Source organism: Balaenoptera ricei, chromosome 13 (genome assembly GCF_028023285.1).
Source record: "Balaenoptera ricei isolate mBalRic1 chromosome 13, mBalRic1.hap2, whole genome shotgun sequence".
In the NCBI taxonomy this organism is placed as follows: domain Eukaryota; kingdom Metazoa; phylum Chordata; class Mammalia; order Artiodactyla; family Balaenopteridae; genus Balaenoptera; species Balaenoptera ricei.
This window is the reverse complement of record NC_082651.1, coordinates 40,168,664-40,192,274: the sequence shown is the minus strand read 5'-3', so window position 1 is coordinate 40,192,274 and position 23,611 is coordinate 40,168,664. Positions and strand designations below refer to the sequence as shown.

General features: G+C 37.0%; 1 protein-coding gene and 1 pseudogene across 5 annotated transcripts in view; one reads left to right on the top strand and one right to left on the bottom strand.

Moving 5' to 3' along the window:
- Nucleotides 1-23,611, bottom strand: part of EXOC6B (exocyst complex component 6B) — a 727,664-nt gene that overhangs the window by 639,038 nt on the left and 65,015 nt on the right. The window lies entirely within an intron of this gene.
- On the top strand, nt 20,365-21,680 carry LOC132376990 (general transcription factor IIE subunit 1-like; annotated as a pseudogene).

Sequence of the window (23,611 nt, the reverse complement as noted above, 5' to 3'; positions counted from 1 at the left end):
GACAACTCAACCTCCAAAACATATCTTAAAATTGACCACCATCCCACCATTTCCACTAAAACCCTAGTCTAAACCTGTGTCATCGGCACACTGGATCAATGCAATAGCCTCCTAAAAGTCTCCGTTCTGCACTCTTCATCCCCTCTACTCCCTGTCCCAATGCAGATACTCTCCAAACAGCAGTAAAAATGGTCTTTATGAAGCAATAGTTCAGATGTAGCCTCCTGCTTAAATCGCTCCAATTCCTTCTCTTTACAAAAGGAATAAAAATCATAAATCCTTACCATGGTCTATAACATACCACATAACCTAACCTCTGATTATCTCTCTAACCTTGTTTCTCTCTAGGTCCCACCCCCTAGCCTTGCCTTCCTCCATCCTCTATGCTCCTGCTACAGAGGATTTTTTTTTTAGCCTCTTCCTGCCTCAAGAATTTTGTTTTTACTGTTCTTAGACTAGTAACACTCACCCCCTGTATCTTCAAGCAACTTTCTCCTTCTCATCATCCATAGTTTGTTAACTATCTTCCCCCCAACCCATCCCAATTAGATTGTAAACTCAGGGGCAAGAAATTTGTCTGCCATATTCACCACTGTACCTCTAAAACAGTGCCAGACAGGTAACAGGCAGTGAGTAAACATTCGTTGAGTAAATGAATAACATTATCTCTAAGAACACTTTGATCTCTAACATTTATTCAACAAATATACATTTGCTCATTACCAACATTTTCTGGTTCTATAATCATTTGTAGGTACCAGATCACCACCCTGGTCCTGTGGATAAGAGAGCACCCACTCCTCAGCAGATCAGTTCCACTACCCAGAACTCAAGCAGTAACCATAGAAACTGCATATACAAGTTTGGATTCCGGTAAGAATTCTGAACACTTACTTCAGAAAAACCAGAGCAATCCAGATTCATTCTCCTTCATTTGAAATAAAGGGATAAGATCTTCAAATAAATTATAAACAATCCCGGCTTTGACAATTAAGACATACTATAGCATAACCACTTGCCTAAAAGAGCTACTGGGAAACACAAGACAGAATCTACTACTGACATTTCAACTAACCTCAAATAAGCATAACTTTTCCCCTTCCAAAGGAAAGGAAAAGAAAGATTTCCATGTAAAGGCACCAGTATTCCTTGCCATTTGAAGAAGAGGAATAACCACGGAAAATTCATCAGTCTAAATGGTATAAGAAGATTATTATTCAATACTGAGACAAGCCTCTTGGTTTCAAATTCAGTTATATCTTGACCCATTAATACTTTTAAGTTAGGTAGTAAGTATACTTCCTTCTACAATGTAAAACTTATTTTTCTCCCTCCAAAGATCTACATTAATATGACAAAAGATAACCTCAAGGAGAAGAAAATCTCATAGTTAAGAAATTCATAATTTATCCTAGCTCCCTGAACTTTCTATAAAAAAAGTATAAATCAAAGAAAGGAAGAGTGGATTTTTGCTGCCTGACTGCGTGGCCTTGGTGTTTAGCAATGTAATTAACTAGCTATGAGTCTTTGGTCAATTCAGTTAATCTCTCTCACCCTCAGCTTTCTCATTAGAAAACAGGAAGCAATCCATTAGAAATCCTCTTTAGCATCAGCCTAGCTCTGAATTTCTGCAATTCACTTCCACTTTCAAGTCCAGTCAGCAATAATGTAAAGATCATACATTTTTCAGAACAGTGTAAAGAGGTAGTTCAAAACAAGTTAATGAATTCTCTACATCCTTATCACTAGGCCCCACCTGTTTCTCCTATTTTAGGGCCTTTATGATTCTAATATTCTCTTCAATTATAATAATGTTGAATAACATGAAAGATTTATAGTGAATCTCCTGAATATCTTGAGAATTTTAAAAGTTAGAATAAAATGTAAAACCCACATATCTAAAGCAGGAGTTTTGGACTATATTTAATTAACCTGTGTTCCATGAGTATGCATCTGGAAAACCACAATTTCCAGATTTTATGTGGATTTTGTGTGTATAAGCAGAAGCACATATGTGTAACTTTTAAGGGACACATCACAGTTTTCATCTGGTTATCAAAGGGTTAAAAACCACTGATTTAAAGGTTTTGTTTCAAACTGCCTAACAGGAAAAGGCAATTATAATTATAGATCAGTACCTAACAGTTCAACTCACATCAGCATTTCACGTGTATCTCAGACTTAGTGCTAATCAGCTATCAGATATAAAATGCTAAAAACAAAAATAAACAAGTCTTAAATTCTGGAAAAGTCAGAGATCTCCTGAAATTAACCTAATATTGGTAATCAACATTGCACGTGAACAGAGTGTCTCCCTCCCCCACAATAAATGGATTAAACTGGAGAAAGACTGCCATCTAGTGATGGCCCATTTCTAACATGCTTTGAAACTTAAATTTGATGTGACCAAGCAAAGAGGGGCTGCTTAAAAATCTAAAAACTATATTCTATAATACTTGCTAGCCAAAGTCTTATAACTTGTTATTAAATTATATTTTATATAAAGTACTCTAATGTTTAAACATCCGTTTCTAATAGAAAGCAGGATCTTGAAAACATGCTTTTGACATGTGTGCCATAGGTATGTCACAGTTAAACAAGACTACAAAATAAACTGCACCACTGGTTTAATTATTTGTGATAATCCAAAGAATATTCTGGTACCTAGTGAAAGGTAAACAGGAAGATATGTTTGGAAACTAGCAACTTTTAATAGCCTACATTTTTACTCAACTACATAAATGCTGCCTTGTGGAGTCTCATTTCCAAAAAATCCCAAATAAACCACAGGTTTTTGTAAAAAGTAAAATGTTTTACCCTAGTGTCCATATCTGACACATACTTCTGAACATTCCACCTAGATTAAGAGAGAGATTTTAATTTATAAAACACTGCAGGAATTCTATTCAACAAAAATATTTATGATTCCCAAGTACTGAATCATTACAGGATTATATCACTTGCAAGAACTTACATCAGCTCCAATCTGTCAAAAGAGAAAATAAATAAATAATGTAATGAGCATGTGTTATCTCATTTAAATCCTAGGCATCTTATAAATTAGACATTATTCCCATTTTATAACTGAGGAACCTAAAACCCAAGAAGATGAAGTAACTTGCCAAATCCACACAGCTAGAAAGTGTTCTCTGTAGTACATCAGTCTGTCTCCTTTTAGAGCAAAGGAAAGTAAGAAAGTCACATGGACCTCTAAAACGTTAGAGTTGAAAGAGGTCTCGGGGATGGAATACAAAGCTTTTATTGTACAATGGAGGAAACTGAAGCCAAGAAAAGTTAAATGCCTTAATCAAAATTATATTGCTTGTTACTGATACACCTGGGCCTGACTCCCAAAGAAAACAGGAAAAACTAATGCAATGTGAAGCCTGACACAAAGCTAAGTGGTTTTTAAAAAGACACACACACACACACACACACACACACACACACACACACTTCTACTTTATGATGAGTTAGCTGCCTATTAGTTGTGCCTACACAACAGCTATTCCATTCTTCCTGCTGGAAGAGTTCCAATTCGTTCTGGTATTTCACCTTTCCATCCTACCGCAAGGGGTAAATACTAATTTAGACCAATCATGGTAATTCCATTCCCCTTGTCAGTGACCAGTTAACAGATGACACAACTCACTGATGGAAGTAAATGGAAGTTTGGAAGTGAGGATCCAAGGAAAGGTTTCTTTCCTGAAGGATGCAGGAAAAGAAACTGCTTTTCCTACTTTGGACATTGTCCTGTACAATGCTTAGGGATGCAGCAACCATCCTGAGAAGAGAGGAGATATTGCCAATAATTTGAGGATTGCAAAGGGGAAAGATGGAAAACAACTGGGTCCTTGATGATGAACCAATCCTGAAACAGTCCTATCTCCAGCCTTCACGTTATGTGCATTAATAAATTTCCTATTTTTAGGGAAACTTCCTATTTCCACTTTGTCTCAATAGTCTGCTACTTTCAAAGGAAAGTATCCTAAATGCACAACACTGTTCATTCTTCAAAGGTAGCAGGCAAATCAAAGAAACAACCAGCAGCCAGTCAAAGTCTAAACATGGCTAAGGAATCCTGTTTCCAGGACCTAGACTGCTGCTCTTCCTGGTTTTCTTCTTAGTTAAGAGTTAACTCCCAATTCACTCTTCAAATCTCAGCTTGCACCTTACTTTTTCTGGAAACCTTCTCTAATCACATAGACTCTGTTATGTGTTCCTCCTTTGTTATTAATGCCATCACAGAATCTATTTAACCATATTCTGATTACCCATTCACTTGTCAGTTTCCCCATACCAAAATGTTAATCTTCTGTGTGTTGAGACTGTGTCTTACCCATTTTATCTCCAGCTCATAGCACAGAGCCTGGCACAGAGGAGATCCTCCATGTATGCTAAAGATAGAGAAAGAGAAGGAAGGGTAGGAAACTAACATGTGGGTTTCTGACTGCCTCAAAGATGGATGCAAAAGAGTATCATATCAAACAAAGTTTATCTGTTGAGATGTTTTCAGAACCAAGGAGAACTTCAAGACACAAAAGACTGAACGTTTTGCTTTTGTTTTTGATTAGTCCAAGAAAACATTCCAGAATTTTTGTTCTTTTCTTTTTCATATATATGTTTTTTAACTTCTGTCATGGTTTTAGCCCTGAAACATTTTCTTCTTATTAAGATCCATAAAAGCATCATTAGTATTGCTGTTTATTCCAAAAGTTAAAAATAAAGTGGAAAAACAGATTTGAGCAGGATGTTGAAAGAGAAACTGCAGGAGGTCAAGAGGATTTTAAAGTCCCTTCCCTTCCTTACTTCAGTTTGTCTATCAGTTTAATTCAGACCTTACTATGGTAATTTGGATGCTCTGAGTGCAAAACGTGAAAGTAGATCACTGTATATCACCATCCATGACAGGGGAAGCATATGCTAATTGATGAAGTCTAAGCTGAAGACTACACCCAAATGTTTTTGGACTGCCATAGGAGACCAAATACATTCAAATCCTTTTCCCACCTTTGCAAATACCAAGGTATCCAACTGGCTTCACTAAGATAGCCCACGCAACCGAAAGAAGTTGTGATGGAACTCTCCCTCAAGGCAGGAAGGGAACCCCACACTTCCATTATGGCTATTTTCAAAGGGATAAAAACAGGGTAGAGAAGTTTCAAACGGCACCTAGCCGAAGAGCCTACTAAAAACCAGGTATTGGTTAAATAGCACAGGAAAGTGGAGAAGGGGACCTTGTCACAAAACATCAGTCAAATCAACAACAGACTATTAGGAAATAAACTAATGAAAGCAAGAAAACTCCAAATTAAGGATACGGAGACTGCTCTAACTACTACCATGATAATGTCACACTGTTAGAACAATTAATCAGCATAAGCAACTGAAGACACAAAAGCACTACAGGATATGACAGTGGCTTCATCTTGGCCTCTGTATCAATTTGCATTAAGTGCAATAAGATTTATTTCATTGCAGCTTTCAGTGGTGGTCATAAAATCTGACAGCTAAAAGTTGGGTTTCAGATGCTGCTGCCAAATAAAAGAAATACTCCATCTACAGCCTGGTGATACTGATTGAATCTAATACAGTTGGTATAGAGAGGGTTATAATTAACATGGGTAGATTAGCTCCAGTTTCACTGCATGGAATTCAAAGTGTCAAGTTTAACACTTAAACATGTAAAGTTAGAACAAAATGAAATTACTGATTCACTTACTATCTACCACCATCATAATGTGTCTGAATCTAGTGTATGTTAGTAGAACTCTTCAAGATCCTTTACAAAAGATTTAAGTATTTAATTTAAATAATTACTCTGAAGAGCTATGAAAATATTTTAAAAGACTGCCTATTAATTGAAGAAATGCTTCAGATTCTCCACACTTAAAATTATCATTATGGTTCCAATGACAGGGATCATAAAGGTATTCATACAGAAAAACAAACCAATGGGGTCAGGTATTAGAAACACTTAAGTGAATAGTCCTGGTCTCCTTATGCATGTAGATTTAATGTGGGCCTAACAAAATTAGACCAGCCAAGTTTCCCAGAATCACTAAATCAAACTATAATAAATGTGACGTCATTTGTAAATGTGTATGTTGTGTATAGTATGTATGTACCTACATAAGTACACATTATATACACATATATGTATGTTATATAGTGTGTATGCTATATGTATGTGTCTGTGATACACACACACATGCAAGAAACAAACACACACGTACATACTTTTCTGATTTTCTGAGAAAGAACCAGACTTGCCAACATCACATTCAATTCCTGGTCTAATTTCACACCCCATGGCCAAAAATGATCACAATTTGAGACTCCTTAAGTCTATAAGCAATGAAGACCCTGAAAGGAGGATGGATAAAAGGTATCAGAATAGTTTCCATCCTAAAAAATGGTGGAGAACTAAGTAGGCAAAACAGAATAAAGTTCCATGAACAATATGTAAGACTGGGTATACCATGAAAAACCTTTCTACTACTAAACTTCTAAAACTGCTGCATTAAGTTTCTAAATCTTTTTTAGTGTGTGGCTAAGCAAAAAAGAAAATAAGGAAAATTTCCAGAGGCTAAAACAAAACTGGAACAGGAATCCAGATTCTACCAATCCCTTATAACTAATGCTTCTATTTTATAGCTATATAGAGAACAAGATACAAAACCTAGGGCCCACAAGAGACTGGGAGTCCAATGAGAGGCCTCCAAGTGAATAAAGCCAAGACACCCAAGGGCTACACCCTTAGTGAAAGATGTAGAAAAATTCTTCCCCATAAAAGGAGGCTGAAAGGAAACTTACTTATTTTGGGTGGGGAAGCGGGGAGACGGACTCCTGGGATAATCTGAAGCCACAACCTGGCCTTCTCACCCAAAGGGAGGGCCCATGTTCATACTTAACATTACCTGTGTGGTCTGAGATATCTCAAATTGAGAATTTATTTTAAAAGTCTGGTTGTTAGTGCCCCCAGAAAACTGACTGAAGAAAAGGAAAAGCTTCTCTAGAGGAATACATCTTAACAACAGTTCTAATTATTTTCACAAATAATAACATTCCTTTGAGCTGAACTCAAGTATCAAAAACCATGAAACACACAAGGAAACAAAGCGTATAAACAAGAATCAACAAAAACAACAGAATCAGACTTGCTTGAAAATAAATATGTATAAATTAAAAATAAATGTGTAATATGTTTAAAGAAACATGAGGGAATTACCAAAACAAAAACAGACACACTGGAAAAGATAGAACTTTCTGAATAAAAACTATAATTACTGATACTTAAAAATTTAATAAATGGGAAGGGACAATATTTAACTAGGAAGTATGCGTTAAACTTATACAAAATGCAGCACAGAGACAAAAGATGTAAAATGTCTTAGTCTGTCAGGCTGCCATAACAAAATACCACAGATTGGGTAACACAAACAACAAAAATTTCTCTCTCACAGTTCTGGAGCTGGAAGTCTGAGATCAGGGTGCCAGCATGGTCAGGTGAAGGCCCTCTTCTGGGCAGCCAACTTTTATCCTCACAGGGCAGAAAGGGGAAGCAAACTCTCTGGGGCCTCTTTATAATGGCCCAGAAAACTAATCCTGTCCATGAAGCCTCCACTCTCTTGACATAATCACCCCCAAAGGTCCCACCTCTTAATCCTCTTAATACCATCACCTTGTGGGTTAGGATGTCAACATATGAATATTGATGGGACACAAAACACTCAACCTATAGCAGGAAACATTAAAGAAAGGTTAAGAACATGGAGAATAGGATGGGTTTAATGGGAGCTCTAGTAAAAAATAACAAACAGCTTTCCTGGTGGCACAGTGGTTAAGAATCTGCCTGCCATCTGCCTGCCAATGCAGGGAATAGGGGTTCAATCCCTGGTCCAGGAAGATCCCACATGCCTCGAAGCAACAAAGCCCGTGCGCCACAACTAGTAAGCCTGCACTCTAGAGCCCGCGAGCCACAACTACTGAAGTCCGCGCACCTAGAGCCCATGCTCCACAACAAGGAGAAGTCACCGCAATGAGAAGCCCGAGCACCGCAACGAAGAGTAGCCCCGCTCGCCGCAACTAGAGAAAGCCCACATGCAGCAATGAAGACCCAATACAGCCAAAAATAAAATAAATAAATAAATTTATTAAAACAAACAAACAAACACGTAATATTCAGAGAAATAGCTGAGGATTTCCCAGAATTGATAAAAGATACAGGAAGTTGTTATCCTCAAAATAAAAAGACAAACCTATAAGTCTCACCAAAAGAAGTCCCCCAAGAGAGGAAAAGCCCTCTTCTCTATTCAGCTCTATCTACCAACATTTAGAACTGGCTGCCATTCTCTTCATGACTCAACTACAGTCGTGTGTAGAACCTTACACTGATGGAGCTAATTATACAAATACATGAACCGTTAGCAGCATCCAAACATTTGGTGTGTCTTTTACCAACTCATTCTTCCACGACTAGAACATTTATTCCAAACTACTGCCATTCTCTTTAAAAGTCCAACGTTGATCCAGCAACTTACTTTTGCCACCTAATTTCGTAAAGAAAATACAAGCTTATTAGGCATGAATCTTCTTAATTTCCTGCATTCCAATATACAAGTCTATCTATATCTCTATCTACCCTTACATTTGTGCATTCCTATCTCAATAAAACAGACATCCTACCTTACTTATAAGACTAATCCTATGTTCTAAAAATCTCCTTTCTCCTGTACCCCATCAATACTTTTTTAAATGTCTGTACTTTTCATGTTTCAGCTCTACTGACTTCTTTTTCTTAACAAAACATGTCCCCTCTTAACAAAATAACTTGGCGCTTTTTTGTGTTTTTTAAATGAAGTACTATTAAATTAAAATCTCTCTTCCAATAATTTTAATCTGGTATCCTTTCTCTTTCCCTCTTTCTCCTTTCACAGTTAAGATTCTTAAAAGAGCAGTCTATACTCACTGCCTCCATTTCCTCAAATTGGATTTGCTCTTCGATCCAGCGTAGCCTGTTTCTTACCCACATCCCCCCAGTGAACCTATTTTGCTAAGGTCAATAAAAGCCTACTAATTGTCAAATCAAATATTCATTCTTCTGTTCATCATTTACTTGACTCCTCTTTTGTATGTGCCATCGCTAACCACCTCCTCTTTCTTAAATATCTACTCCCAGGGTTTCTATTACATTCCCCTTCTCAGTCTCCAAAACTTCTTCGTCCTTCTCGCCCTCAATACCTGCTTGGACTTCATCTCTTCTCATTCTTCATACTCCCTCAGAGATATCACCAATACTTCAGCTTTCACTGTTAATTAAACATCTTTGGTTCCCAAATCAATAACAAAGCATATCCTTCAAATCCTATAAACCTGAATATTCAACCACCATTCATCCTCAAACACATCTCAAAACAGTGCATGTCAAAAGTTAAAATCATTAACTTTTCTACCCAAACCTGCACATCCCTCCTATATTTACCATCTCAATTGAAACAACCAGAGCCACCCAGTTACCGACACTAGAAATACATAAGTTAACCTTGACGCCTCACTCCACCTCACACCTCCCTCCAACTAATCAATCACTAAGGCCTCCCAATCTAATTCCATAATAGCTTTTCTATGCTTTTCTTCCTCTCTATCCTCCTCTGCTACTGCCTTGCCCTGCGTCATTATCTCTCCTCCAAGCAATTGTTTTCACCTCCCTCTCCTTATTTCCCTAAAAATCCATGTTCGATACTTCTCTCACAGTAATCTTCTTTAAATGAAATATGATCATGAAACACACACACACCACACACACACACAAACACACGCATACCACAATTTAGGGTTAAGTCCTCTCTCAGGATCAAGTCCAAAGTCCCTAGCATAGTATGTAAGACCCCTCCATGTACAGATTTATCTCTGAATACTCCCCACACTCACTCTACAACTCTACTTGAAGTTCCTTGAGTGTGCTATGTAGTCCCTCTACCTACAATCTCCTTACTATCACTTTATCTGGGAAATTCCTCCTCATCCTTCAAGATTCAGCTCATAACACACCCCTACTACTAAAACTACTAACACTCCCTTCCTACTACAACTACTATACCCTGATATAGAAACTCCCCTCCTTACAAACTAGGCAGAACCTAAGAAACTGTTCATAAAACCAGCAAGAATTTAAGCTTGCACTCTCTGGAGACATTTACATCAAATAGGATTGTGAGTCCATTCTTTGAATATTCATACTGAAGGTTACTTTTCTCCTACTTACTGATATGCTGATATTAGGCATCTTTTCCCAAAAGAAGCCAACTTCAACTACATTAAAAACCTATTACATCAAAAAATCTACAAACAATAAATGCTGGAGAGGGTGTGGAGAAAAGGGAACCCTCTTGTACTGTTGGTGGGAATGTAAATTGATACAGCCACTATAGAGAACAGCATGGAAGTTCCTTAAAAAACTAAAAATAGAACTACCATACGACCCAGCAATCCCACTCCTGGGCACATACCCTGAGAAAACCATAATTCAAAAAGAGTCATGTACCACAATGTTCATTGCAGCTCTATTTTTACAGTAGCCAGGACATGGAAGCAACCTAAGTGTCCGTTGACAGATGAATGGATAAAGAAGATGTGGCACATATATACAATGGAATATTACTCAGCCATAAAAAGAAACGAAATTGAGTTATTTGTAGTGAGGTGGATGGACCCAGAGTCTGTCATACAGAGTGAAGTAAGTCAGAAAGAGAAAAACAAATACCGTATGCTAACACATATATATGGAATCTAAGAGGAAAAAAAATGGTCATGGAGAACCTAGGGGCAAGACGGGAATAAAGACACAGACCTACTAGAGAATGGACTTGAGGACATGGGGAGGGGGAAGGGTAAGCTGGGACAAAGTGAGAGAGTGGCATGGACATATATACACTACCAAACGTAAAATAGATAGCTAGTGGGAAGCAGCCACATAGCACAGGGAGATCAGCTCGGTGCTTTGTGACCACCTAGAGGGGTGGGATAGGGAGGGTGGGAGGGAGGGAGATGCAAGCGGGAAGAGATATGGGAACATAAGTATATGTATAACTGATTCACTTTGTTATAAAGCAGAAACTAACACACCATTGTAAAGCAATTATACTCCAATAAAGATGTTAAAAAAAAAACCTGTTACAGCATGTAATAGCCTATTTTTAAGAAATATATTTAAAATTCTATTTTAAAAAAATGAAGAAACAAATTCTGTTAAAACACCTAGACCTATCCTTGATAAGAAGTCATATAAGATAAGTGGTACCCCTTTACAGTCACAGTATCCTCATTTACCACCTGGCTCTCATTTTGACACTGTGCAAATCTGAACCGTCCTTGAACCTATGAAACCATGTGTGATTTGAGGTAAATTTCACCAGAAGTACTATCATCCTGTTTTGCCCTAAAGTTCTTGAACAAATGCATAATAATATCCTAGAAATTAATGGGCACCACCACTAATGACATTCACTGATGGAAAGCTGAATTGATACTTTTGTTTTGAAATGTTTATTTGTTCATATTTTTGAAAGGGTACTACACTGAGCACTCTACACAGTAATGATTTATTTACATGTCTATATTCCCTACAGGACCATGAGTTCCTTGAGGGTTTACACCTGGAACAATGCCCACCTCCCACAGAGAAGACATTATAAAGTGACAAAGGGCCTAAAGAAGTGCCCAAAAATGTTTCAACATTTAGACTTTCTCCAAAGACAAGCACTAGAGTTAATAATAAACATTCTTGCTTCAAAAGTAAATTCAAGTTCTAGCAGTGCAAATAATTTGTACTTCAGCTAAAATGCTAAATAGAAAAGGAAGGAATTAGAGGAAGAAGGAACTTAGAAGGTTCAAGGAAATCTACTGTAGAAGTGTCTGGGAATAATTTATTTCCCTAGCTCTCCTCAAACCTTCTCTGGAAGCTAGGAAAAGGAAGATGATTAAATTGCAACAAGACCTGGCTCTGAAGGGAACTGGTATTTCTGGCCCTTGTTGCCAATAGAAGGGGAAGGGTGACAGCAGTCCCTAAGGGCTTTTAGAAAAAAATTGCTTCCAGGTGGAAAGTTTTTATGGTACTCTGCAGCCTGGAGCCATTTTTTGCTTTCCTTCTTAACTACTGATGATTAAACCATGGACAATCAGACTGCAACAATGGAAACAGCTCCCAAACATCATGGTTATATGCTCCAAATTACCAAGCTAACTCTCAAAGGAGAGAAAAAAAATTGTTGGCAAAGTCTGTCTTTTTTTAAGGGGGAGGGCAGGGTGGAGTCTGTTAAAGATTTGTATTTGGTAGAACATAAAAGTAGTCAAGAATTCTGTACCATAATGATAAACATTAGTCTCATACCCAGACTAGACACCATAATGTACAGTCACGGAGAGCTGAACAAAGGGCAATGCTAAATGTCCTGCTATTTAGCAACTTTTCATTACTCTATTTTGACCTGGATCAAGTGTTCTATTAAATGGTTATCATAGGGGTATGCAGAGAAATCCTACCACACATCATATGGAACAGCTAAGTTGATTTATACCTGATCATGGTTTTGAAAAAACTCTGAGGTGCAAGTCTGAGTTTGTAATGATGGCTCAAGAACATGAGGGGGGAAAGTTACGTATAGTACCAACTCATAAGAAAAGCAAAGAAAATTAGAGGCCAATCATTCAACCACCCAGCAACTCAGTCTAGGAAATCTTACTATACCGATATCACCCAGAACATTAAAGGATAAATCCAGCTCAAAATTACAACAGTAAACATAAGCATTTTAAAAATAATGTACCAAGCCCTCTGCTGAACATTTTACATACACTAACTCACTTATTCCTCAAAAATAATCCTACTGGAGTAGTTACCATTATCATCATTTCACGCATGAAGCAACCTTTCTGACATTGCCAGTACACAAAAACATCTACCTTCCCCAGGTTGCTACAGTTATATCAAGGAAAAGATGAAAGAAAAAGGATGAGAGGGAAGAAAAGGAAAATGGGACAGAGGAAGATGAGCACAAGAGGGAGGAGGCAGAGGAGAAAATCACCAAAATAATACAAATGGCATGTTTGAATAAGGCAATTGTGACTTTCTTCTTTCTACTTTTCTAACTTTTTATTTTCTTAAACATGTATTGCTTTTATAATTGAAAAAAGGAAGTGCATTTTTAAAAGTCTAGAATAGTACCTGGTTCATAGTAGATGCTCAATAAAATACTAATTAAAATTAAAAACCAAACAAGAACAAACACTTCAGAGTAACCTGGGGCCTAGTTTTTAATAATTATTCAAAAACAATTATGTAAAAAAATAGAGAAGAATTTCTTCTCACAATCTATCACCTACAAACCCAAGAAGCAATCACCACTGTTAGGAAATTTTTTTTTTTTTTTTTTGGTCACACTGCCGCAGCTTGTGGGATCTAAGTTCCCCAAGCAGGGATCGAACCCATGCCCCTCTGCAATGGAAGCGTGGAGTCCTAACCAATGGACTGCCAGGGAATTCTGGAATTTTTAAAATTCAGTATCTCTTCTATATTCTAACCTTCTCATTACTGATCATAACTTCAAAATGTATTTAAAACATACATATATTTGATACCCCGAAATTTTTTATTTGAAAACTCACATAGCAGTTTCCTAGAGCCCTTCCATAGCAACTATGAACCTCACCAATTAATGTTCTTTCATGATCCTTCAAATGGGAGGGGAAGAGGGGAGCCTCAATGGTTATTACCATGGAACCTCTGATCTATTACTCGATTTAAGTAACTTGATTTGTGAATTGGAAAAGTAAGCCATTTTCTGTTGTTTCCTATACCACTAACATGATATGCAAAGAACTCCCTACCAATATCATAAAGCTATTTACAAAAAAACCTTCATGTTTTAGACGAAAATAAATGAGGACCCACCCCTCCTCTCACACCATGTTTCCATTAGGAATCAATACTGTGTCTTTTTTTCACAGAAGCATTTGCTTAAGGACAGTATATACTAGGCCATTTTAAAGATCTCTCTTTAATATGGAAATACAGAAATGTACAGAAAAAAGGAACCTCAGAAATGACTGGCCTTAATTCGCAGATACAAGTTCAATTTTTTTTAAACATCTCTATCACATACCTGTCTAGCTTCCACTGAAACATCTCTGGTAAAGGGAAGTTCATTACAAGGCAACCAATCCCATTTCAATAGCTGTTGCAAAGTTCTTATAAAAAATAAAATTTGCCTTCCTATAATTTTCACCATTTATCTTATTTTTGCCCTCAAAGGACCACCAAAAACGAGTTCTTGGTCCCTCCTTTCCCTTCTCCAGACTCAACAATCCAAATTATTCAACTATTCTACATACAGCCTTTCAACTCAGGCTTTTACCCTCTGGACACATTCTAGTAGTCAACATTCTTAAAATGCAACAAAACAGTCAGTGTAGTACAGTAGTCAAGAGCCCAGCCTTCAAAGTCAAACTTCCTGGATTCAAGTCTTGGTTATTAATTTTGTGACCTTGGGAAACTTATTAAACTTCTCTATACTTTAGTTTCCACGTCTATAAAATGTAGATAATAATAATAACCATTTCATACAGTTGCTGTGTAAAGATTAAATGGCATAATGTAAGTAAAGCATTCAAAACAGTACATGGCACACAGAAAGTACTCTATAAATATAAGCAATTTTCAGATCAAACATGGCCAAAACAGGAAAATAAGACTCATCTCCTTTAACTTTGTTACTCGGCCTTATTAAAACAGCCTAATGCTTTAGTGTTTCTGGCAGTTATATCATACTGTACATTGAGCTTAAAGTCACATAAAATCTTTTAATTTGTTTTTATAATACATTGCTATACTCATTCAGTTGATATTCTGAATCTACTACTTACTACCTATTACAATTATAATCCTTTTTCCAGTCTTCTGAGATCTTTTGAGACATAATTTTGTCATTAAACCTTCCATGTTCATGTTTTGCTTTGTTAAGTAGGTACATGAATATTTTCACAAAAGAAAACTCAACTATGAGGAAGGGCAGAAACCCAAGCAACTCTAGGACCTAAGAAAGGAGAACCCTGGAAAACACCAGCACATGTGAGATTTTCTGGTTCCATTTTAAGGGGGAAGGAAGAACTGTTAATCACATAAGGTCAAGTAGAAAGCTTGAAAAAGTAAATGTTCAATTTCAAAAAAAAAAAAAAAAAATCCAGGATACAAAAGAAATCACCAACCCCACTTTCTTTAGCCAAGATTCAGCCCCCCAACTGTGTCCAACTTGGAGAGAACTTGCTATGAGCCAAAGCTTTTAATGTCCCTCCTTTTTGAAGGCACAGTGGAAACAATTCCCTAGAACAAAGGAGTTGTGTCAGCGAGCTCTCTGCTTTTTCAAGTTGGAAGGACAGTTGATTCACACCATGTGTCAGCAAGAAACACCAGTCAGAACCAAGTGAGATAAATTTTAGGCCTCCTGAGCTGTTTAATATTAAACTGCAATAAACCATCTTTACAGCAAATTATTAACAAAATATTTGTTTACCCTCCCGTTTATATGCTTCCTTCCCTTGAAAAGAAATTCTAAGACAATTCATAATTCCAAGGTCACATATGCACCATCAAGAAATCATTTTCAAATGTCAGCATCCAGAACCAATGATCTGGATCATACTCCCAAAACATTGCCCTGGCATATCACAGTCAGCCTTGCTATACAGTCCTTTGTGTTCCAAGATAGGGCTAGTTTAAATGCTGGTCATTGTCTTTGATTAAGACTTTACTTCTGTCATTAACTCTTTCTGCATGGAGTCATCTTAGTATCCACTCGAGTCAATAAATTTACTTTATACCTAGACCAAGAAATAAAATATATGTTCAACTACATAAATGACACTAAAATGATCTTATTTTTAATACTTTGAAAGATAAAAAAAGATCTGAAACAACCTTGATCTATATGGACTTACATAGAAAAATGGCTCTAAAACAATCAAAATAAAATTTAACAGAATGAGTGATACCAAAACTCACACCATAAAAAAAGAGACTGGAGACAGACTAGCTTAACATGTTAAGAGACATTTTTCTGAAAACAGAGGTCACTAAAGCCAAATGATTGGTTCAATACAAGGAATTAAGTAATTTACAATGGGTAACTGGGAAAAGTAAATTGCCTGCCTTTCAGAAATGACCCTATGATTAAAGTTTGTTATATAATTCGTTAGATATCTACCTGAGGCCTAATGCATATTTTCATTACTTATCTATCATCAATTATATATTATCAGTTAATCTGGTCTATATCATATAACTTCTTTGGAGAATCTGACAGCCTACACAGGTCAATTCTCAGTCAACAAAATGACAATCTAATATGGCCCCAAACATCACTGAAGAAACAAATATTGCTCACCAGTAAATTACTTCTCCAGAGGGTTATGTTTAGGTCACTCTCCAAAAGCTATGGTATATCACTATCACACTCCAGTTCTCCAATCTAAGGAGTGACTTGATTGTTTACTTAATGAGGGGAAATGGGAGCAATTTTTTTAAATGTTCATGATACACTAAACCAGAAGAAATAAACTTTTAAAAGGCAAGAGAAATTTGACTACTAAGTAATAAAATAACCAAATAATAAAATAAAATGACCACATCAAGTTAAACAGAAACTGTTTTCTCAGAAACTTAAGAAAACTGGCTATACCAGGTGGTTTGGACATTTTACCATCATAGGCTCACTTAGTAAGCATTTATTGAGAATTTACTAAAATGAAGACAAGAATGTTTCCCTTTGAGGAAGCACATACTATAATAAGAAAGGCACAAGGAAACACAATTGAAGGTAATTATAAATTATAAATCTGTATAGAAATTAATATAATGGTTAAATCTGTACACTTAAATCTGTACACCTAAATCTGTACAGCATTATAAAAATATAATGTTTGCTGTGGAATTGGATTAATCAGAAAAGGCTTCTTGGAGTTGCTGAAAACCAGTAAAAAAAAAAAGAAGGAAAAAAAAAAACTTAAAAGGATACAGAGGAGGGAAAAAAGAACACAAACAAACAAACAAAATGACTGCAGATTTGTCATCCAAATTATGTAAGCAAGAAGACAATGGAAAGATATCTCCAAAGTGCTGAAGGAAAAATTGTAGACCTAGAATTCTATAGCCAGCAAACATATTCTCCAAAACCTAAGGACAAAGATTTTTTTTTTCAGACAAAATCTTAGAGAAGTTGTTACCAGCATGCCTGCACTACGAGAAACATTAAAGTAAGTTCCTTAGGTGAAAAGAAATAAAATCAGGTCAAAATATGGATCTATACAAGGGAATACAGAGCATAGGAAATGATAAAATAAAGATTTTTATCATTTTTTAAATTTATCTAAAAGATAACTGAAAGTTTAAAGCAAAAATAATAGCAATGAATTGTGGAATTCATAACATATGTAGAAGTAAAATACATGCTAACTATAACTCAAAGGTCAATGGGGGGAAATGAAAGTATACTGTTACAAGGATCTTATGTTATACATGAATAGGTATAATATCATTTGAAGGCAAACTGTTGTCTTAATCAGTTCAGGCTGCTATAACAAATTACATAGACTGAGTGGCTTAATAAAAATTTATTTCTCACAGTTCAGCAGGCTGAGAAGTCCAAGATCAAAGCACAGCATATCCAGCGTTTGGTGAGGGCCAGTTTCCTGGTTTACCAGACAGTCATCTTCTCACTGTATCCTCACATTGCAGAGAACAGAGAGAGAGAGAGAGAGAGAGCAAGCTCTCATGTCTCTTCTTACAAGGGCACAAATCCCTTTCAAGAGGGCTCCACTCTCATGACTTCCTCATGAATTAATTAACTCCCAAAGGCCCCACCTCCTAATATCATCACATTGGCAGGGGAGTGGGGGGGGGGGGGGTAAGGTATCAACATATGAATTTTGAAGGGACACAAAACATTCAGGCAATAGCAAATGTAATAAGTTAAAGATGCATATTGTAAACCGTACAGCAACCACTAAAATATATATATATAACAAAAAGGTATACTGAATAAGACAATAGTGGGGGAAAATTGAATCCTAAAATATATTCAGTTAATCTAATTTAGTTAAGGAGAGTAAGAAAAGAGAAAAAAAGGGACAAAGAACAGATGGGACAAATGAATAATAAATAGCAAGATAACAGACTTAAACCTAGTCAAATAGGTAATTATATTAATGTAAATGATTTCCTCTTTTCCTGCTTTCTTTCTAATTAATTAAATATACTTCCATTTCCCCCTTCCCATCTTTTGAGCTATTGTTGTGATTCCTTTTGTGGTGCCTTGGTGTAGTTTTGTTGCTTGTGTTTACCCTGCTTGAGGATCTTTAAGCTTCTTGGATTTCCATTTTAATATTCCAGAGAAAACCACTTGGAGCTTTTTAAAATGTTTCTGGTTCTTAATTTTGTGGAGGTAAGCCCATATCTGTAAAACATATAATAATATTGCTTTTTTTAAAATCAGTTTAGATATTGTCTTTCTCCTATAATCAGAGCAGATTTACCTCATCATACCATATCATTCTCCCTCCCTCTCCTCTCAACATACTTATACCACTTTTAGTTTTTCTAAAGGTTATTTTTGTAATTTAATATACTATGCTTAATACTGTACTTTTATTTCTTAATAATATACTTATGCTTTTATTTCTTATATCATTATCTATGACTACCTTGACCCCCTAATTGTGCAAAGTGAGGCATTAGCTCTCCCTTACTTTCTCTTCATTTCTTTTCCTCACTTTCTTCCAACTGCTGAAGTGAATTTTACATTGACTGGGTTGGGTTAATAACATATATATTCTGTTCCAGAATCATACTTGTCTATTATGGTTTACCAGTATTTTGTCTTTAAAACCAATAAACAACATTTGTATTAGTTCAACTATATAAATATTCTTCACTTTTAAGCCAGGTTGTACACTAAGATTACCATTCCTTTCTTATTGGAATCCCCACCTTTTTCTGGAAAACTCTCTCTTGATGCTCCCATTTCCCCTGCTCCAATCTGAACTGACACCTATCCAGGCTTTCTGCATACCTATTTTTGATGCTCTTTCTTGGTTGACTTACAGAGCTGCTAAGATGATCAGAAATTAAGGGAACAAAATGCTGGAGACCAGGGGAAGAATGAGAAGGGGTGTGCCAACATTCTTTAGTCACTTTTTCCCAAGATATTTGCCAAGTCTGCACACAAGAGGCTAAGTTTCCAGTATAGGAATCAAGCAGAAGAGGTAGAGAAATCAGCTTTTGACAGTTTTGTGGCACTGAAGTGACATAAATTAGAGACAAGAAGTAAAGATCCTAGAGAGGAAAAATGGTAAACAACACAACACTCTTCTGTTTTTCCCTCAATACATGCACTGAATTCTTAACCTACAGCAGGCAAGAGGCTAAGACGACAAGCAAAAAGCCTCTGAGAAGCAGAACAGAGTTTTAGGTAGTCTTGAGGTATGGAGTAAAGATTAGAATGCAGTGTCCACCTGAGGAAAGGGGCCCTAATCATCACTCCAAGGCTGTTTGGAAAATGTGAAGGACTATAGCAAAAGGCTGTATGTACTGAACCAGAGATAGCCATAGTTCTGTCCCTGACTGGATTCAGATCACTGCCACTCTATCCACCTTACCGAAAAAGACGGGGTTGGGGGGAGTTTAACCTTCTCTTACGGAAGAGAAGGTTACCCAGAACCTCCATGAGTTTTTTATCTCCATGCAGTCCAAAATTACCAAGCATGCCAAGGGAGAGGACCACATAACTGAAAATCAAGATCCACAGATGATCCAGATACTGAAATTATGAAAAAAGGACTTTGAAATGTCTATGATTAATAAGGAAAAAAAAAAGGAAAAAGATGAACAAAATAGAAAGATGGAAAATTCACCAGAGCCTTGAAATCTATGCTATTTAAAAATTGAGAAAATTCAGAAGTGAAAATGTAATTTTTAAAATTAAGAGTTCCATAGATGGTTTATCAGCAAGAGGAGATTAGTGAAGATAAATTAATAGAAAACATCCAGATTAAAGCATAAAGAGGAAAGTAGCACGTGGTTTCTAAAGCTGGCCGCAGGAATAGGGCGTTCTCTTTGTCGCACAAGTGGCATGGCCCGTTTAAGCCAGTAGTGGAGGCGCTGAGTGAAGCTGTAGTGGGCGTGTTCAAGGATTCGCTCTGGGTCCCCTAAGGTGTTTCAGGCAAAGGTAACAGGCTGAATGATGTGGCACAGTGCCCTCCCCATGCAGGATGTGCTTTGGCCAGTACATTTAAAGTTGAAGTTTGCTGCTAAAGATGGCAGATCCAGATGTCCTCACCGAGGTTCCTGCAGCATTGAAGCAGTTAGCCAAGTATGTGATCCGGGGATTTTATGGCATTGAGCATGCTTTGGCCTTGGACATCTTGATCTGAAACCTCTGTGTGAAAGAGGAGGACATGCTGGAGCTGCTCAAGTTTGATCAGAAGCAACTTCGATCAGTCTTGAATAATTTAAAGGGAGACAAATTCATCAAGTGCAGAATGAGGGTGGAGACTGCTGCAGATGGGAAAACCACTCACCACAACCACTACTTTATCAATTATCGTACTCTTGTTAATGTGGTAAAATATAAATTGGACCACATGAGAAGGAGGACTGAAACTGATGAGAGAGATTTCACCAACTGGGCCTCCTTCAAATGTCCCATCTGCAGTAGTACTTTTACAGATTTAGAAGATAATCAGCTCTTTGATCCCATGACAGGAACTTTCCGCTGTATTTTCTGCCATACAGAGGTAGAAGAAGATGAATCAGCAATGCCCAAAAAAGATGCACACACACTTTTGGCAAGGTTTAATGAACAAACTGAGCCCATTTATGCTTTGCTTTGAGAGACGGAGGATGTGAACTTGGCCTATGAAATACTTGAGCCAGAACCCACAGAAATACCAGCCCTGAAACAGAGCAAGGACCGTGCAGCAACTGCTGCTGCAGCTGCTGGCCTGGCAGGTGGGCACCACCAGGAAGCATGGGCCACCAAGGCCCCTCTTATGAGGACTTATACACTCAGAATGTTGTCATTAACATGGATGACCAAGACGATCTTCATCGAGCTTCACTGGAGGGAAAATCTGCCAAAGAGAGAACTATTTGGTTAAGAGAGAGCACTCTCCAAGGAGCATATAGTTCTGAAGAGATGAAGGAAGGTGGCTTAGATACAGACTCGTTTCAGGAGCGTAAGGAAGGCCGTGCGGGGCCAGATGATAATGAGGAGGTCACACGAGCACTGCTCATTCATGAGAAGAAGACCCCCTCTGCCACAGCAGGCTCAGTGGGGGCAGCTGCTCCTGTGACCACTGCCACTGGCAGTGACTCCGTGAGTGAGACCAGTGAGTCAGACAATGACTCTCCACCCCGTGCGGCAGCTGTGGCTGCACATCATGGGGAAGAGGATGAGGAGGAGAATGAATTTGAGGAAGGAGCAGACGACCCCACTGTCATGGTGGCTGGCCGTCCATTCTCCTACAGCGAAGTGAGCCAGAAGCCAGAGCTGGTGGCCCAAATGACACCAGACGAAAAGGAAGTGTACATAGCAATGGGACAACGCATGTTTGAGGACCTCTTTGACTGAGCTTTCCCTACCTTTTCCTCCTTTCTCTAATGCTCATTTCAAAAAGAAATTCCCTACCTTTGAAGAAAGTGTTTAGTGGCTTTCTGCACCTCTTGATGTAAATCAACTGTTAATCTTGTGCAAAGAGTAATGGGAGAGAAAGTTTGATTTTTATGCCAGAAACTTCCCCACGATGTAGGCTGGCTATAAGCATTCCCTTTCCTATTACTACAGTATTAATATTTTGCTATATTTCTTTAACTAATCTTTTTCCTTTCCCTTTTAAGACACATTTTCTCCCTTCTGAAATGAGTGCGAGAAGTCTAAAGGTAAATTCTTCATGTCTGCCTGTAGAAGCTCACTTTGATAGGTTACAGGAATTCACTGATCACATCCTTATTTATTCTGACCAAGCATTCCAAACAGCTCCTGATATTGCTGCCAACCAAGCAGCTCGGCAACAGGCAAATCACTGATGAAGGAAAAAAAAAAAAAATCTTAAAACTTCATATTGCTTCACAGTTTAGGATGGAGTCAATATGTAAGGGGAGGTGGGAGTGTGTGTGGAAGAAGGATGGTTATGCGTAAATCTCATGATTAATACCTAAACCAAAATTGGTGTCTTTAGAACTGACTTGACTGACAGATATTGTTTTGCTTAATGCCTTTTGGTTTGTATGTTGGATAATAGAAAACAGAAAGTGTGTTTGGTAAGCCCGTAGGAAGAAATTAGAGAAAAAACATGGACTTAGGATGAGGAGTCCATGCAAAAGGGTTGAAGAGTGGAGAGTACTGGGAACAGTACCTTTTAACATTGTCTGAGTTTGTGCTGATTTGGAAATCCTTTATATAAAGCTGAGACTGGTCCCCTTCTTTTTCAGTTCTTCCACAGTGCTATAAATTGTTTAAAGAGGCCATTCCAGCAGAAATCAGCATATGACAATTGATTACTCTTCTCTCTTTTTTTTTCTCTCAACATTATTGAAGGCCTTGTCTCTTTTGATTCTTGTCAGGCATGGTATTTTAGAGTGCATCCAGTATATCGCTGAGCATAATCTCAAGGAAAATACTTTATTTTTGGTTCTGATATGCAGCATGGTATTATTCCTTAAGGCAGAACTTTAAAGAACTTTCATACAAGGGTCTACAACAATTGTATTTTTATAATATTTTCCCTTGCATTGTCATTTTAAGTATTTATCATTTTATAGTACATGTGTAAAGTTAAGATAGATTTTAAACATCTGAGCCTTGTATAAAGTAATGATTCATTTACCTGGGTTGTATTATGACTGAATATTGATAATAAATCTATTTTATACTGACTGAAATTTGTTAATCTAGCTCTGTAACACCTTGGAGCATAATTAAAATGAATACTCTTCCCATTTAAAAAAAAAGCATAAAGAGGAAAATAAAAATATATAAAATACAGAAGACTATAAAAAAATATGAAATATATGGGATAGAGTCAAAATGCCTACCCCAGCAGTTCTCAAACTGTTTGGCTTAAGGATATTTTCATACTCTTAAAAAATATGGAGTTCCCCAAGAACTTTTGTACATGTGGTTATATTTATTGACATTTATCACATTAAAAATTAAAGCTGAATAAGAATTTAAACATAAGAATACACAAGCATATATTACATTAGCCATTAAAACAATGACTGTCTTCACATATCATATAGCCTCTGGAGTACTTCACTATATTCTCCTGCAAGAATGTGAGTAAAAGAAGAAAACAATATCTTAGTGTTACTAGGAAAATAGTTTTAAATTTGTGACTCTGCAGAAAGAGGTCTAGTCTTTCTATAATGGGGGAATAGCAATATTTAAAACATCATAGTCAACTATTTCCCGAAACTAATGAAAGACATCAATCCACAGTTTGAAGCTCTACAAACCCGACAGGATAAATACAAAGAAAACTATACCTAAGCACCTCATAG